The sequence below is a fragment of the Lactuca virosa genome, chromosome 4 (assembly GCF_052849685.1).
Source record: "Lactuca virosa cultivar CGN04683 chromosome 4, Lactuca_virosa_CGN04683_v6, whole genome shotgun sequence".
NCBI classification, from domain to species: Eukaryota; Viridiplantae; Streptophyta; class Magnoliopsida; order Asterales; family Asteraceae; genus Lactuca; species Lactuca virosa.
In genome coordinates this window covers 196661017-196680493 of record NC_136429.1, presented here as the reverse complement: position 1 = coordinate 196680493, position 19477 = coordinate 196661017, and the positions used below count along the sequence as shown (strand labels likewise).

General features: G+C 37.4%; 1 non-coding gene across 1 annotated transcript; it reads right to left on the bottom strand.

Annotated features, from left to right (window-relative positions):
- Positions 1-5387: 5387 nt before the first annotated feature.
- Positions 5388-5494, bottom strand: LOC145110312 (small nucleolar RNA R71). The gene has a single exon (XR_013709695.1). It is a non-coding gene; the product is annotated as a small nucleolar RNA R71 (small nucleolar RNA).
- Between the last annotated feature and the right edge of the window lie 13983 nt (positions 5495-19477).

Below are 19477 nucleotides of genomic sequence, written 5' to 3'. Positions count from 1 at the left end.
GAAGCATAAAATATGAAGTAATTCACGGAATATACTGGGGCCACGACGTGAACTTGATAATCACGACGTGGAATCGATATTTTCAGAAGATAAGTACATGAAGAAAGAATCCTTGGTGAATACGGATAATTCCTGAAGTCATGTCGTGGAGCTTCCTGCCACGACGTGGAACGTTATTTTCTAGAAAATATATAAACCCCTCTCCATTACGTTTTGGGAGACTTTTGGCGGAAGGAAGAGGTTCCAGGAGGCGATTTACAGTAGAAGCAAGGTCTTGGAAAAGGGTTTTCAACACCAAAAAGAGTAAAAGTTCATAATTCGTTTACTTGTTTGATGCTTATAGACATGTTTTCTTATTTGAGTTGTGTTTATATATTAGATGCTACTATGAGCAGCTGAATCTAGCTACTCTTATCTAGCTAGATGAAGCTTCAAACTTATGAATAACATAACTTTACATGGATTTATTTAGTTGGTGAATTGCTTGTGTTTGATTTATTGTTACCTAGCATGCTCATGTTGTTGCTTAAATTGCTTAAACTCATGTTATGTGTAGCTTAGTGACCATTAACTGCATGAACTTGATAACCTAGTAATTTAGTGAACATTGAATTGCTAGAGCTAGGATCGACCAAAATCTTAGTTAGTAATTGAAGTAATTAACCTTGCTGTGCTAGAGAACATAGATTATGACCATAATTGTGTTTGCATGATAAATCTTACATAGCATATTCATAAATATAATTGGTTTTGTGTTTAATTGTGTGTGACCATACATAGTTGTACATGAATTAATTAACTATTGGTAAATTTAGACCTAAATTACTAATATAATAATATCCAACTTAATAATCCGTAATGATTAGCTAGCCGTAAGGACGAAGTGGATTCGAACTAGATAAGAGTGTCTTTTAATTATTGATTGAATTTGAGTTAAGCAGAATCAGATAAAAACCCCCTTTTTATCTTGTTAATAATTAGATAAATTTAGTAGTAAATAGATTAATTAATAACACCGTTCCCTGTGATCGACACCCGACTTACCTAAGCTATACTGTAATCTAACTAGGTACACTGCCTACAAGTGCATAGTTAGTCTAAGTTTGTTAGGTTATAAATATTAAAATTAGTGGGTACTTCCATGCACATCACAGACTCCTGCTCCTTCTTGGTTTATAGACTAAACCCAAGATAAGGCCTTTACTTTTGTTATAACAACAACTCGTATGGTCTTATTCTAATGACCTTTGATTTTATAACGCACAAGACACATAACGAACCAAACTCTTGTATTAGAATCAGATCGAATAAATCAAGCTGATGGAATAAAGAAAACAAAAAGAGTTTGATCAACACGTGGATGCTTCGGAATAGAAAGAATAGCACCACGTATCTCTAATTCGTGCTTTCGGATATATACATCAATTTTTTCAAATGACAGAATATTTCGATTGATTACTAAATCACAGATTTCATATTGTAATCCTTCCATGAATAACTAAATTCTTCATCGCCTTCATAACAAGTAACATCTCTAGTTAATGGTTGCTCAATTCATTAATAAAGATCGTTATATTTCTATCGACCATCTCGACCGTCTCCTTCTTGACTTAAGTTTCGTCATTACTCAATACATGGCTTTCTAAACCAATCAACTTTATCTTTGTAGATTTATATTAATCGGACTCCACTCTTTATGACATTAAGATTTGAACGATAATTATCTTCTTAGTCATTACCGAAACGAAGGTAACGACACACATGAATAAAACGAAATCATTTACTAGCTTCTTGGTAACCTTGTGACTTTTCCTGATCCAAGTGTGAGTCCTGTGCTTCCAGTAGTATAGGCCTCTACTACTATTCACACCTACTCATACTCGTCCCAAGTATTGTCTCGTAGTTCCCAAGTCACCGTTCAAAAGTTTTCACAAGGCAACTTTTCACACCTGAGTGTGTTCAAACAAATACATACAACAATTTATCCTAGACTCAACTAGGGTTTTCGCGTTTCTATCAAACATATATTGGATTACCTATACTCGCCCTCTAGGATTCTTCTCATGCATATACTCGATCTAGAATATTCTAATATTTTTCCATGGGTCGATAGAAATTTTTACTTCCAATTCTTCATATAAATTCTTTCTCGGGTAGTGTCTACTTTGCAAGACACACTATGCCAGAATTTACTCTAGTATCGTGGAGACAAACGGTTTTCAACTACTTGCATCGTCTTCTAACTCATGTAATGCACATTTGTTCATTTCATTATCCTTTCATGACATCGTCATTCCTGTATCTGAGTAAGTCTTCTTCTCATGGTTGTGTCTTTTAAGTTTACTTCATAGGAGTCTATCCTAAGAAGTCTGCATTATAGCTGCATCTCAGCAAGCTCTACTAGCTTTCAACTTGGTTCTCTGTCATTCCTAACTACAACATCTCTTCTCATATAATAATATGAGTGTATATCTTCTTCAACTAAGTACTTTACCTTACTCTAACAAGTAAGCCACTCAGCCTTTTCACAGCCAAATAACCTATTTCACCATCCTAATCTTGTAGGTTAAAGTCGGCTTAACACACAATGGAATTTCTATAAGGATGTGATAGAAGTCAATCATCACTCAGTATTATTAAATACTAAGTCTGAGCATCTTGTATAGGGTTACTACTCGAACTACATACTTCATCACGAAGTCTTGGCCTAATAAGTCTAAAAACTTCATTAGCCTTTCCTTTGATCTTCATTTAATTCTTCTAAATCTTAGATTACATTAATTTCAATACTGTTGAAGTATTTATCACCATCCTCGGTTCTTCCGACTCTATAAACTATCACTGCTTTAATCTGGACAGCGGTGGAACAACTTTATCGGTTATGCCAAAACATTTATCTCATCTAAATGTATTTTAAACACACATCTTTCTTCTAAAGATGTTATTATATTATCTTACATATTTTAAATGTATAATACCACTCTATTGGTATTAATACACTATTTACGATTTCACTTCATATTTATTATTTTACGATTTCCCGCAATCGTTTATTTATAAACTTATCGATGTCAACTATCATAAGTCTCTTTATCACTTCGAAAAGTTTCATGTAAATTCTATTACGGAAATTCTTAGAATTCTGAACATATACTTTTCTCATCTAAACCAAGGTCGGTAACAGACCTTAAACTTTATCAAGTAATAGCAATATAGGTATGAAACCTAAAGCATGCTATATTTATTTATCATTTAGCACATTTTAGAATATAAGGCATATCCCATCTTAATATTCTAGTGCTTGTGCCCATTAGGTATTCAACCTAAAGTATACCAGATATATATTGTATCATCACTTAATAATTCATGTTTAAATCTAGAAATTCTCAAAATTCCTAGTTCACATAAACTAATTCTCTAAAATTTTTGAAGTAACTTAATATCTTAGAATACTAGGGTTTATCACTATCCAATACCCCACTTAAGTGTTTCCTATGGTTTGTATCCATATATTTACAATGATTCCAGTTCATATATTGAACTTCCAATAGTTTAAGTCTCAATACCAATCCATGGGATTTAGTTCACTTAAACCACTGCTCTGATACCATGATTGAAAGAACGCCTTTCTATACTTTCATATTTCTGAAAGACCCAAACTTTCATACTTGACAATGTAGTTACTCCAAAACATGCTACATGCATATTTATAAAACAATATCTTACATTGATAAAGTGATTACAAAGGATTGGAAAGAAACCAACTATGTTTTAATATTTTACATAACTACCCAGGATATTGTAATTTTACACATACATAAACCGAAGTACAAAAGTAATAGCAAAAATCTATTCTACATCTTCCGATAGTATATAACCATACTGGTTACTTATCTCCTGCAAATTTGTTAAACATTGATAGGGGTAAGCGGTGACGCTTAGTTAGTTCAATAATAGATACAATATAACGTTATGCCAGAGAACATAGATTATGACCATAATTGTGTTTGCATGATAAATCTTACATAGCATATTCATAAACATAATTGGTTCTGTGTTTAATTGTGTGTGAGCATACATAGTTTTACATGAATTAATTAACTATTGGTAAATTTAGACCTAAATTACTAATATAATAATATCCAACTTAATAATCCATAATTATTAGCTAGTCGTAAGGACGAAGTGGATTCGAACTAGATAAGAGTGTCTTTTAATTATTGATTGAATTTGAGTTAAGCAAAATCATATAAAAACTCCCCTTTTTAGCTTGTTAATAATTAGATTAATTTAGTAGTAAATAGATTAATTAATAACACCGTTCCCTGTGATCGACACCCGACTTACCTAAGCTATACTGTAATCTAAGTAGGTACACTGCCTACAAGTGCATAGTTAGTCTAAGTTTGTTAGGTTATAAATATTAAAATTAGTGGGTACTTCCGTGCACATCAAGTTTTTGGCGTCGTTGCCGGGGAACGGCTTAGTTTATTGTTTATTTATTTGCTTTAGATTAATTGATTTTTTTTTGGGGTAAAACCCACAAAAAAGTTATTTTTATAAGCATAGTTTTAATTTTTTTTACAGAAGTCACGACGTGGAGTATCCTTCCACGACGTGACACCTGTGATTCACAATTTTTTTTTCCTTTTTCTTAGTTCAGTTTTACGTTTTATTTTCTTTTCTTATTTCAGGAGTTCATGACCAGAGGTTCTAACACACCTTTGGTACCACCACTTGAAGATCCCGAGTCTACACTTCACAAAAAGAAGGATAAGAGCGTGAAAGAAGATCAAACAGCAAAGAAGACACCTTTACAAGAGTTCAAATCAGTGTTCTCAAAGAAGTCGGGGAAGAAAACGGAGGAGTCAAGTTCATCTTCAAAGAACAAGAGCAAGCTTGAACACTTAGATCAAATACCCGTCCATGCCGAGTCCGCGTACGATACCGAGCCTGAATTTGAATTACAAACAAGTGAACCCGAGAACGAGCTGGAGAACGAGATGGCAAACATTGATGAGATGGCCATGGGGGACTACAAGAAGCGCATTCGAGATGATGTGGGGCCGGGTTTAGTACATCCTACGATTCCTGCCAATGCCACATTCGAGTTGAAGGGACATATCCTTACTGCACTTAAGGATATCCCATTTTACGGGAAGGATCACGAGGATGCTTTCAAATACTTAGACGAGGTGAACGATATTGCGGATTATTTTAATACTCCCAATATCCCAAGGGAGATAGCTTTGCTAAGGATGCTACCAGTCACTTTCAAGGGAGCAGCAAAAGACTGGTTAAAGGCACTCCCACCTGGTACAATCACCACATCGGCCCAATTGCGCGAGAGATTTCTAGATCAGTTTTGTCCACCCTTCAAAATCTCTAAACTCAATAAGGCAATTGCCAACTTTGAGCAAAATCCGGGGGAGTCATTATACGAGGCCTGGGAGCGCTACAAGGGGTTGTTAAGGAATTGTCGTCAACATGACCTGAATCTTCAGCAAGAAATGTCGATATTTTATGATGGGGTGAATGTCATGACTAGACAACTCCTTGATTCACAAGGACCACTAACAAAGAAGAACCCAATTTAGGCCAAGGAGCTGGTTGAAGTATTTTCAAAGCACTCTCGTGAGTATCACAACCCAGGACGCGATGGAATGAAAGGCAGTGGAGGTACACAAACTGAAGATATGGCTTCTATGATGGCAATGCTTAGCACTATGGATAGGAGATTGACTCAAATGGACCAATCAATTCATGCAATTCGAGTTGGTTGCGAGAGATGTAGTGGCCCACACTTGACAAAGGATTGCAATATGGATGAATATGGGAACAAGAAAGCTCAAGTATGCTACTCAAGTGGGGATAAGTATGATGAAGATTGGAGAAAACCAAAGAAAGAGTGGTTGCCTTACGAAGAATACAAGAAGCAAAAAGAAGAGAAATTTTGGAAAACTGGCCGGGGCTTCTACCAAAGAGAGCAACCACTAGCTGAGAAGAAAATAGAATTAGAGACCATGTTGATGAAATTCATGGAAGCTTCAGAAAAAAGACATGATGCTACTGACGCTGCAATGGAAGAACAAAGAAATATAATGAAGAATCATCATGCAATAATGATAGATCAGCAAGCATTAATAAAGAATCAGCAAGCCTCCATCAATAACCTTGAAGTACAACTTGGTCAACTTACCACTTTGGTTAATGAGAAAATATTCCCGAAAAATCCTGAAAATAAAACCCAATCTCACGTAATGGCCATAGATATTGAAGAAGAGGCGATTTCTGAGTTCCTAGAGGCCTTGGAAGTGGAGCCCCAGCACCCCGATCCAAACCCGAAGAAGCTAAAATTCGAGAACAAAAATGTAGCTGAAGTACAGAAACCACGTCGTGGGAATCATATGTCCACGTCGTGGCCTTGGTCTGATCAGAAAATTCCAGAAACCGTCTCGACTTATAAACCACCTTTGCCATTCCCGTCCAGAGCTAATCTCAGTCCACTGGAGAGAGAACATCTGGAGTTTATCAAGCAATTAAAGGGTATTCCTATCAATACTCCTTTTATTGATTCGCTTGCAAAAATTCCAGAATATGCTAAGTTCCTACAAGACTTGTTAGACACTCGTCAGCAATTAAAGGAGAATTCTAAGGTGATTCTAAGTGAGCAAAGCTCAAAAGTTGTGTTGGGAGAAATACCTAAGAAAATGGGGGATCCTGGACGACTCACTCTCCCATGTGAGTTTGGGAATAATATGAAGATTTATGCTTTAGCCGATTCTGGGGCTAGCATAAATTTGATGCCTTATTCGTTTTATCAAAAATTAAATATTCAAAAGTTGAAGACTACAAAGATGACTATTCACATGGCGAACCGTTCAGTGACACAACCCCGGGGCATTGTGGAAGATATTTTAGTAAAAATTGGGAAATTCATTTTTCCAATAGACTTTGTGGTATTGGATATGAAAGAAGATCCCAATGTACCGATTATTCTTGGTCGCCCGTTACTTAACACTGTTGGAGCTCTTGTTGATATTCAGGAGTCTAAGCTCACCTTGAGGGTTGGTGATGAAAAGGAAATTTTTGGGATAGAAGATGGCTTTCAAGGGAATCGTGCTCAAGAAGAGGTTTTCAACATTGATGAAGAAAGTGAACTTGAAGAATTAGAGAAGCTCATGGAAGAAGAAATCAAAACAATTCAACAAGTTAAAAGAACAAAACCGAGAGCATCTGTTCCATTTTTGGTTGAAGTCATTGCCTACACGAATCCAACTTCTTGGGTGAGCAAGGAAGATGATGAGATGTCGAGTGATGAAGAGGAGGTTATTTCAAAAGTAACAAGTCCAGTGGTGAAAGAAGAGAAGGATACTTTGGAGCTTAAAAATGATGGAAAATTGAAGACTAAAGGGACTAAACGCAAGCTTGATGGAGACGAGGTCAAAGCTAAAAAGGAAAATTCGAAAAAGGCGTATAAAAGACGTGTTCAAGCTTACAAGAGGCGTTTCAAGGAACAAAAGATCCTAGTGGTGGACTCTTCAGATGATTCAACGTAGGAGGCACGGAGTCCAGCTCAAGACTCCTCAAAAAGAAGCGCTTCTCGGGAGGCAACCCGAGTTTGGTTTGATTTTTCTTTTCTTTTCTTTTTAGTTTTTACGTTTTTTTTAAAAAGGTTATCAAGTCATCATATATAGACTATTACTTGGTAAAAAATTAGCTGTGGGATGCTTTGGTAATAATTGGAACACAAAGAACATAAATAAAAATTGTTAGATTAGCAAAATTTTGTAACCAGACATCAATCACGTCGTGGTCAGAAGAGTCGCATCGTGATTTTAAGGAACAATTCGGGGACTGAATTCGACTTGACAAGTTTATCTATTATTAAAAGTCATGACGTGGTATAGCCTACCACGACGTGACCTTTAAAAGTCACAGGGGGGGACCAGTTATTAACCCCTTTGACCACAAGCTTCTTCCCCATTTGTTTACTGCCTCACGAACGGAAGAAAGGTCCCCACAACCGATTTTTTTTAACTTTTCCTCCAATTTTCTTGCATTCTCTTGTCCTTTTACTCCATCTGGTATGTATTTCATCCATTAATTGTAGATATTACTTACAATTTATACATTTTCATGGTTAGGGTTTATGTGAATGATAGGATTTCCGAAATTGGATGAAATTGGCTACTGTTTTTAGGTTGCATGCCCGTAGAATAGCAATAGAAACACACCCCAAGTATTGTTTTTGGGTAGAATCGCGTAATTAGTGTTCGATCGATGCCAACGATCCGACTGCAAGACCACGACGTGGCGAACCAAGCCACGACGTGATCCCTGGGCGACAACTTTTCTGCATTGATTTTTATAACATATTTTACGTGTTTTGTTTTTGTTTTGGTTTGTTTGTTTTTGAGCATTGCAGGAAGATGGCACCTAGAAGGGTTGTTCAATAGGACAATGACCCGATTGATGTCTCGAATATCCATCCGTTATATCGATTTCCGCGAACCATTTCACGGGCCTTGTTGACGTCTTATCAAAACCGTTTGGGATGGTTATACAATAGGGAGTTTGCTATAGCTCCGATTATTGACTGGGGATGGCTTGGTGGTGTTGGAATGGTTGTTGAGTTGGAGCGCCATTGGATAAAAGTATACGAGGGAGACCATTTTTCCTTTACTTGCCATGGATGGAGGAACTTGTTTGCGATCCAAGAACCCATGTACCGGGAATTATCAGTGGAGTTTTTCTCTACTGTGAACTTTGAACAACGCACCATGGATTTTGATTATAACCGGGCACTAGTTTTTCGGTTGGGCGGGGTGTATCGGGAGTGTAGTCTCCGGGAATTTGCATGGCGCATGGGGATCTATACGGAAGTGGAGACTCAATCCCCGTTCTTTGTTCCATTTTTACTTGGTTGTGTTCGGGATTTTGCGCCCGATATTTTTGATGTTCAATTTTGGCGCACTATCGCAAATCACGAGTACAGTTCTCGTGATTCAAGTGAGGCACAAATTCGGAATCCGGTGCATCGTTTTTTTCACCGCCTTATCACCTTTTCTATCAATCATAAACATCGCGGTGATAACGTTTCTTTACAAGATTTGTTCTTTTTGTGGAGTATTATTACTCCCAGGGTGTGTTGTGATATTCCTTACATGCTAGCAAGGTTTTTGGGAAAGAGAGCGGTTAGTTCACGACAAGGAAGTCCAATTACAGGTGGACATTTGGTCACCCGTCTTGCCCGGTCATATGGGATTTTGTCCCAAGAATTTATGCGGAACCTTACCCGTTTGCCAGACAATGATTTGACTATTCAGTTTTTGGGTGTTATGTGCGTGGTGGTTGATGTCGGGGGACGTTATGTTATACCCCCGGAAGATAGAGAGCAAGAGGTGGAACAACCCGAGCAACCTCCTGCGACAAGACGAAGAAACGTTAGAGCCCGGGGAGAAGTTGAGAGAGACCGTCACCCGGGAGGAGTACCCACCGACCGTTTCAAACCCGGGTTGGATCATATTTGGATAATCTATGTGGTGGGATGAATTACAACACACAAATTTTGGAAGCAATGTTTTCCCACATGGGTGTGGTGCGACCACCTGCGGTGCCACCATAATGTCCTTATATTCCGACATGGGAAGAGCTTTGGATCCCGAGGGACGATGGGGAAGGACCGAGTGCAGTGCAGGGACGAGAGGATGATGATTAATTTCTTTTCTGTTTAGTTTTTAGTTTTTTGTTTTATGTGGTGTTAGTTAATGTTGAACTTGGTTTATTGATGTAAGACTTTAGTAAACTATTATGTTACTCTTTTAGTTCTTTTGGTTGATTGCAGCTTGCTAAGGAATCATGAAAAGGAGTAAGGTCGAGTCAAGAGTCGTGACCCACAATTTAAAATAAGTGTGGGGTGCGTTAAAGAGAGAGAGGATAGAGTCCACAAGTGTTTTTTTACAACATTAGAAGAGTCTTAACCCATTAAGATGCTAGTCAAGGTGCTACTTTGAATGAAGCAGTGGAAACTCTTACTTTTCTGATGGTCCAGTTTCCACGACGTGGTGATTAAATTTTCACGTCGTGGAGTGATATATCTGGGATATTCTATTCGCGTTTTTATACAATATCACGACGTGGTATTATACACCACGACATGATTTCTGTACATTTCACTATTTTGAAGAGCATTGGGTGTTCTTCCATATGGCTTTCCACGCATCTTCTTGGGGTCATTTTAAAGACTATTGTGGTTCGTTTGCCTCCACCATATGCAGTAGCCTCAAGTCCGAGTTCTTATTTTAAAGAGGTCCATATTCGAGATGCACGTTTTTCCACACTTTTGGAGTTTCGTTCATGCCACTATCCCAGGGGAGTCTGTTCCTTGTTTCTCCTTTCTCTTAATTTTTATATTATTTTAAGCATACAATGAGGGCATTGTATGACATAAGTGTGGGGTAAGGGGTAGAAAAAGTAAATTGCTAGATAATTTGGTAAATTTTAAAATTTTTATTAATTGGATCTAGTAGTAATAATTTGAACTGTACCTGCTAGTGGAATGATCCGATAAGAGCTCAAATGTTTAGTTGAGCCGACATACGTTATAATACATTTGTGGCCTCCCTTATTTTAGTGAAATCATGGAACAAAAACATAACCCTGCTTAGTTTGAGAAATGCAACATGTTTAGCAGCCTAAACCTGAAATGTATCCAGGAAAGATATGTCTTAACCAATAAAGGTTGAAGTCAAGCGCCCCTGCTTAAGCATGTAGGTTTTTAAGTGATATAAAAAAGTGAGTTATACATGTAAAAAAAAGAGAGAGAAATTACCAAAAAAGTGAAAAAATGAAGAATTTTTGGAGCATAAATGTATCAAAGTAAGAGGATCAAAGATCGAAAATTCTGAAGTTTCAAAAGTTGAAGATATCAAAATTACACAAAGATGGTGAATTCAAAGAAAGTGAAAGATCGAACATTAAAGAAAAGAAGAATTCAAGAGCTCCAAGTTGTGGTATCTTCTAAAAAGTTGTAATTCTCTAGTTTATGTATGCTTGGGTAGCTTTACAAAAATACTTTGAGGTTAAGTATGATTTCTGGGGATGGATTCGGAGGGTTGCATAAAATGAGCATTGTTCGAAAGAAGTGGGCGAGTGTTTATGAAGATTGTGAGTATTTAAAGTATGGGGTGGGGTTACTTAGGAAAAATTTAGACACAAATGCATGCGTTGAGGTCTTGGCATAATGGCTGAGCTGGAATTGGATTGTTCTATGAAATACTAGTGATGAAGGTTTAAGTTTAAATAAGTAGATTTGCTTGAGGGCAAGCAAAGCCAAAGTGTGGGGTATTTTGATATTGCCATATTTATACATAGTTCTAGGCAATATTGATCTACATTCTATTTAATATTTTGGTTATTTGCATAGAATTATGGTACTTATAAGGATAAAATGTTATTTGCAGCCAAAATAAAGCATCTTAGAAGAAAGGGACCAGAAGTGACAATTTATGGAACATTGGAGGCTTGAAGCATAAAAGATGAAGTAATTCACGGAATATACTGGGGCCACGAGGTGAACTTGATAATCACGACGTGGAATCGATCTTTTCAGAAGATAAGTACGCGAAGAAAGAATCCTTGGTGAATACGGATAATTCCTTAAGTCACGTCGTGGAGCTTCCTGCCACGACGTGGAACGTGATTTTCCAGAAAATATATAAACCCCTCTCCATTACGTTTTAGGAGACTTTTGGCGGAAGGAAGAGGTTCCAGGAGGTGATTTACAGCAGAAGCAAGGTCTTGGAAAAGGGTTTTCAACACCAAAAAGAGTAAAAGTTCATAATTCGTTTACTTGTTTGATGCTTATAGACATGTTTTCTTATTTGAGTTGTGTTTATATGTTAGATGCTACTATGAGCAGCTGAATCTAGCTACTCTTATCTAGCTAGATGAAGCTTCAAACTTATGAATAGCATAACTTTACATGGATTTATTTAGTTGGTGAATTGCTTGTGTTTGATTTATTGTTACCTAGCATGCTCATGTTGTTGCTTAAATTGCTTAAACTCATGTTATGTGTAGCTTAGTGACCTTTAACTGCATGAACTTGATAACCTAGTAATTTAGTGAACATTGAATTGCTAGAGCTAGGATCGACCAAAATCTTAGTTAGTAATTGAAGTAATTAACCTTGCTGTGCTAGAGAACATAGATTATGACCATAATTGTGTTTGCATGATAAATCTTACATAGCATATTCATAAATATAATTGGTTTTGTGTTTAATTGTGTGTGACCATACATAGTTGTACATGAATTAATTAACTATTGGTAAATTTAGACCTAAATTACTAATATAATAATATCCAACTTAATAATCCATAATGATTAGCTAGCCGTAAGGACGAAGTGGATTCGAACTAGATAAGAGTGTCTTTTAATTATTGATTGAATTTGAGTTAAGCAGAATCAGATAAAACCCCCCCTTTTTATCTTGTTAATAATTAGATAAATTTAGTAGTAAATAGATTAATTAATAACACCGTTCCCTGTGATCGACACCCGACTTACCTAAGCTATACTGTAATCTAACTAGGTACACTGCCTACAAGTGCATAGTTAGTCTAAGTTTGTTAGGTTATAAATATTAAAATTAGTGGGTACTTCCATGCACATCACAGACTCCTGCTCCTTCTTGGTTTATAGACTAAACCCAAGATAAGGCCTTTACTTTTGTTATAACAACAACTCGTATGGTCTTATTCTAATGACCTTTGATTTTATAACGCACAAGACACATAACGAACCAAACTCTTGTATTAGAATCAGATCGAATAAATCAAGCTGATGGAATAAAGAAAACAAAAAGAGTTTGATCAACACGTGGATGCTTCGGAATAGAAAGAATAGCACCACGTATCTCTAATTCGTGCTTTCGGACATATACATCAATTTTTTCAAATGACAGAATATTTCGATTGATTACTAAATCACGGATTTCATATTGTAATCCTTCCATGAATAACTAAATTCTTCATCGCCTTCATAACAAGTAACATCTCTAGTTAATGGTTGCTCAATTCTTTAATAAAGATCGTTATATTTCTATCGACCATCTCGACCGTCTCCTTCTTGACTTAAGTTTCGTCATTACTCAATACATGGCTTTCTAAACCAATCAACTTTATCTTTGTAGATTTATATTAATCGGACTCCACTCTTTATGACATTAAGATTTGAACGATAATTATCTTCTTAGTCATTACCGAAACGAAGGTAACGACACACATGAATAAAACGAAATCATTTACTAGCTTCTTGGTAACCTTGTGACTTTTCCTGATCCAAGTGTGAGTCCTGTGCTTCCAGTAGTATAGGCCTCTACTACTATTCACACCTACTCATACTCGTCCCAAGTATTGTCTCGTAGTTCCCAAGTCACCGTTCAAAAGTTTTCACAAGGCAACTTTTCACACCTGAGTGTGTTCAAACAAATACATACAACAATTTATCCTAGACTCAACTAGGGTTTTCGCGTTTCTATCAAACATATATTGGATTACCTATACTCGCCCTCTAGGATTCTTCTCATGCATATACTCGATCTAGAATATTCTAATATTTTTCCATGGGTCGATAGAAATTTTTACTTCCAATTCTTCATATAAATTCTTTCTCGGGTAGTGTCTACTTTGCAAGACACACTATGCCAGAATTTACTCTAGTATCGTGGAGACAAACGGTTTTCAACTACTTGCATCGTCTTCTAACTCATGTAATGCACATTTGTTCATTTCATTATCCTTTCATGACATCGTCATTCCTGTATCTGAGTAAGTCTTCTTCTCATGGTTGTGTCTTTTAAGTTTACTTCATAGGAGTCTATCCTAAGAAGTCTGCATTATAGCTGCATCTCAGCAAGCTCTACTAGCTTTCAACTTGGTTCTCTGTCATTCCTAACTACAACATCTCTTCTCATATAATAATATGAGTGTATATCTTCTTCAACTAAGTACTTTACCTTACTCTAACAAGTAAGCCACTCAGCCTTTTCACAGCCAAATAACCTATTTCACCATCCTAATCTTGTAGGTTAAAGTCGGCTTAACACACAATGGAATTTCTATAAGGATGTGATAGAAGTCAATCATCACTCAGTATTATTAAATACTAAGTCTGAGCATCTTGTATAGGGTTACTACTCGAACTACATACTTCATCACGAAGTCTTGGCCTAATAAGTCTAAAAACTTCATTAGCCTTTCCTTTGATCTTCATTTAATTCTTCTAAATCTTAGATTACATTAATTTCAATACTGTTGAAGTATTTATCACCATCCTCGGTTCTTCCGACTCTATAAACTATCACTGCTTTAATCTGGACAGCGGTGGAACAACTTTATCGGTTATGCCAAAACATTTATCTCATCTAAATGTATTTTAAACACACATCTTTCTTCTAAAGATGTTATTATATTATCTTACATATTTTAAATGTATAATACCACTCTATTGGTATTAATACACTATTTACGATTTCACTTCATATTTATTATTTTACGATTTCCCGCAATCGTTTATTTATAAACTTATCGATGTCAACTATCATAAGTCTCTTTATCACTTCGAAAAGTTTCATGTAAATTCTATTACGGAAATTCTTAGAATTCTGAACATATACTTTTCTCATCTAAACCAAGGTCGGTAACAGACCTTAAACTTTATCAAGTAATAGCAATATAGGTATGAAACCTAAAGCATGCTATATTTATTTATCATTTAGCACATTTTAGAATATAAGGCATATCCCATCTTAATATTCTAGTGCTTGTGCCCATTAGGTATTCAACCTAAAGTATACCAGATATATATTGTATCATCACTTAATAATTCATGTTTAAATCTAGAAATTCTCAAAATTCCTAGTTCACATAAACTAATCCTCTAAAATTTTTGAAGTAACTTAATATCTTAGAATACTAGGGTTTATCACTATCCAATACCCCACTTAAGTGTTTCCTATGGTTTGTATCCATATATTTACAATGATTCCAGTTCATATATTGAACTTCCAATAGTTTAAGTCTCAATACCAATCCATGGGATTTAGTTCACTTAAACCACTGCTCTGATACCATGATTGAAAGAACGCCTTTCTATACTTTCATATTTCTGAAAGACCCAAACTTTCATACTTGACAATGTAGTTACTCCAAAACATGCTACATGCATATTTATAAAACAATATCTTACATTGATAAAGTGATTACAAAGGATTGGAAAGAAACCAACTATGTTTTAATATTTTACATAACTACCCAGGATATTGTAATTTTACACATACATAAACCGAAGTACAAAAGTAATAGCAAAAATCTATTCTACATCTTCTTATAGTATATTACCATACTGGTTACTTATCTCCTGCAAATTTGTTAAACATTGATAGGGGTAAGCGGTGACGCTTAGTTAGTTCAATAATAGATACAATATAACGTTATGCCAGAGAACATAGATTATGACCATAATTGTGTTTGCATGATAAATCTTACATAGCATATTCATAAACATAATTGGTTCTGTGTTTAATTGTGTGTGAGCATACATAGTTTTACATGAATTAATTAACTATTGGTAAATTTAGACCTAAATTACTAATATAATAATATCCAACTTAATAATCCATAATTATTAGCTAGTCGTAAGGACGAAGTGGATTCGAACTAGATAAGAGTGTCTTTTAATTATTGATTGAATTTGAGTTAAGCAAAATCAGATAAAAACTCCCCTTTTTAGCTTGTTAATAATTAGATTAATTTAGTAGTAAATAGATTAATTAATAACACCGTTCCCTGTGATCGACACCCGACTTACCTAAGCTATACTGTAATCTAAGTAGGTACACTGCCTACAAGTGCATAGTTAGTCTAAGTTTGTTAGGTTATAAATATTAAAATTAGTGGGTACTTCCGTGCACATCAAGTTTTTGGCGTCGTTGCCGGGGAACGGCTTAGTTTATTGTTTATTTATTTGCTTTAGATTAATTGATTTTTTTTTGGGGTAAAACCCACAAAAAAGTTATTTTTATAAGCATAGTTTTAATTTTTTTTACAGAAGTCACGACGTGGAGTATCCTTCCACGACGTGACACATGTCGCTTCTCGGACATGCCACGCAGCAGCTTCGGACACATGGCCAGCTCCGAGCGAGGGTGACGTGGCAATCACTATTCATGCGAAATTTCTCGAAAAATGTGTCCAATCTTGTAAAATCCATAACTTTCTCATACGTGCTCCGTTTTTGACGTTCTTTATATTCACGCGTAGAGAAAATTATGCTCTACAAATTTCGTTTAGACTTCGTCGGAAAATTTTGAATTATTTTTATATTATTATTTTTAACAGACCGGGACTGGTAAATCCGTTAAAAATTCATAACTTCTTCATCCGACGTCCGTTTTCGTCAGACTTTTTACCGTTGTACTGCTAATGACGAGACCTTAGATTCTCGTTTAGGTTGTCTCGGCTAAAAATCACTCGATCTAAAATTCGAGTTTTTAGCTGTATACTGCTAAGCTGAAACTTGTAAAAATCATAACTTCCTCATACGAAGTCAGATTTGGGCGTTCTTTTTATCGAATTTCTCGGTTTAACGAATACTACGACTTTCATTTAGATCACTAAGGCTAAAAATTAGTTTATCAAAATCTCACTTTTTACGTCATTCGGCACCGTGTCGGTTTTATCGCGGATCTTCGATTGGTCATAACTTCTTCATTATAACTCGGATTTCGACGAGGTTTTCGCCTACATGTTTCTAACGAGATTATCTACAACTTTCAATAATAAAATTTTACTTATTTTATTTTTTATATTTTCGCTAAATTTCACTATTTAGCTTTTAATTGGAATCTCATAAGACTTCCACTAATTTATGAGTGATTCTAAACGTAGTTTTACCTTATTTCTAGTAAAAACTATTTGTTAGAACTCAACACTCAATTTCACATATTATTTCATTATATTATTAACTTTTTAATTTACATAACACGATTTCAAAACGTGTATGTTACAGTATCCCAGGAAAATCCTCTGGGAATACATCCGGGTACTCGCGTACTACCGGTACATCGTCAACTGTCGCTTTGCCCTTCTCCCGGGAATCTAAAACATAGGCGACGTACCCCGCGCAACCCTGCTGAAAGTAGCGCCTCGCTCTCGCTGCTGAACACAAAATCGGTCCGCGCTGTGGCCTCTCGCCCTGAATCACTATCTCTCCTCCACTAGGAGTGCGAACCCTCACTAACTTCAGTTCACAATCAATCACTGCCCCATTGGGGCTCAACCAATCCATACCCACTATGACCTTATTCCCTCGCAGGGGAATATGAACCAGATCTACTGAAAACTCCTCATCAAATAACCGCAGCGAACACCCCCTATGTACCCTCGCGAACCTGACGGTCCTGTCATCAGCTATCTCAACCTCAAGTGGATGGTCCAGCTCCCCCGGAGCTCTGCTAAACCGCTTGCTAAGCACAAGTGAGACAAACGATCGGGTGGCCCCCGAATCAAACAATACTGTAGCTGAAATATCGTTCACTAAGAACGACCCTGAATACAAACACATAATCATGTGAAATAATCAATATTAAATACAGTGATAAGAGGAAAATACATACCCGTCACCACATCAGGAGTCGCCTGCGCCTCCTCTGCTGTCATCTTGAAAGCTCTACTCTTCGCCACTGGCGCCTAAGTCCGACCCTGACAGCCTTTTGTAATCCTCAAAGTAGCAGGGGAAGGTGCTGCCACCTTCCCTGCTGCTGCTAAACTCAGGCACTGGAACTTTTTATGTCCCCTCTGATTGCAATGGAAGCAAATCAGATCAGCTGTTGTGGTGGTGGTGGTGGCTGTACAATCTCTACTCATATCCCCGGTCCGACCGCACTTGTAGCAGCCGGAGATCCCTGCCTTGCACGCCCCATCGTGCAATCTCCCACACTTGCCACACCTACTGTGGCTCTGTTGTCCTCTGGATCTGTGATCCGATACCTTGGGCTTTTTGCCCAAACTCCCTGTGCCAGATGCCGCCTCTGGCTTCCTCTTCTTCTCCATCTCCAAATCTATATCTCTCTCACGAGCCCTCACAATCATGTCATCCAGCGTTTTACAGCTGGACCAGCTCACAAACTGTCTGATATCACTCCTCAACATCTCATGATAACGAGCCTTCTTCATCTCCTCATCAGCCGCATACCGAGGAACGAGAATAGCCCTCTCCCTGAACTTGGCGGTAATCTTCGCCACAGTCTTAGTAGTATGAGTAAGATCCTGAAACTCCCTCGCTAACTGATGTACCTCGATAACCGGTGCAAACTCGGCTCTGAACCTGGTAGTGAAATCGGTCCAGGTCATCGCATCGAGAGCTGCGTCATCTCCCATGCATGTCCGATCTCCTCCCACCAATCTCGTGCCCTGTCCTTTAGGAGACAGGATTCTAGTCTGACCTTGTCCCCCTCGGGACATCTGCTGGTGCGGAATGCATTGGCAACATCCGCCAACCACCTGGTACTCGCAATGGGATCCCGTGCACCATGGTAGTCAGGAGCTCCACATGCTCTGAACTCCCTGAAAGTGAGGGTGCACGACCCCATCATGGCCGCCACCTCAGCACGGAATGTGCTCAACTTCTCGTCCATCAGCTCCAAAATACCCTCCTTGATCGAACCGAAGATCACAGGAGTCTGCTCGAGTATAATGCGAGTAACCTCTGAGGAGAGAAACTCCCTAGTCTGCTCATCCAAATGCTCGGCCCCCGAGCCTGATCCCGATCCCTCACCGGCACCTGAACTGCCGACTGCTGGTCTAGGGCATAAAACCACCATTCTGAAAACACATAATGACAATGTCAGGAATACAGATATATCTCGAGGGATCGCTACTACCACAAATTTCCTGGTCTCATCTCAACCTTCCTTGATTCGAGTACGGATCCTCTGCTTTCAGTAGTACGGGCCCATACTACCTTCCACATATATGCGTACTTTCCTCAAGAACTGCCTTGACTCCACCAAGTCCCTTTTACTACCACTGCTCTCTGCTACACTCATCCTAGGCTTGCCCTAGGGTAATCACCAACCCACTCTCCACTATCAGCTGCACAAGAAGTCCTGGCTACCTCCACCTAACTAGCTCGTGAATACTATTACATATCACTAAGACTAGATAATTCTTCGAATGAGAGATCCTACCCTACAACGGTTGGACTCAGACAAGAGCTGCGCAATAGAGCTAGACCTAACCTTCTGAAATTATTTAATCCTCACAATATGTAACGTAACATATTCATTTACTAGTTAGTGAAAGATAACTAAGACTCCTAAAAGCACAAAGCAAGCAGCATTCGAGCATCGAGTACACATAATCAAGCATATACTACTATGGCTATCATACTGACAATACTGTACTAGCAT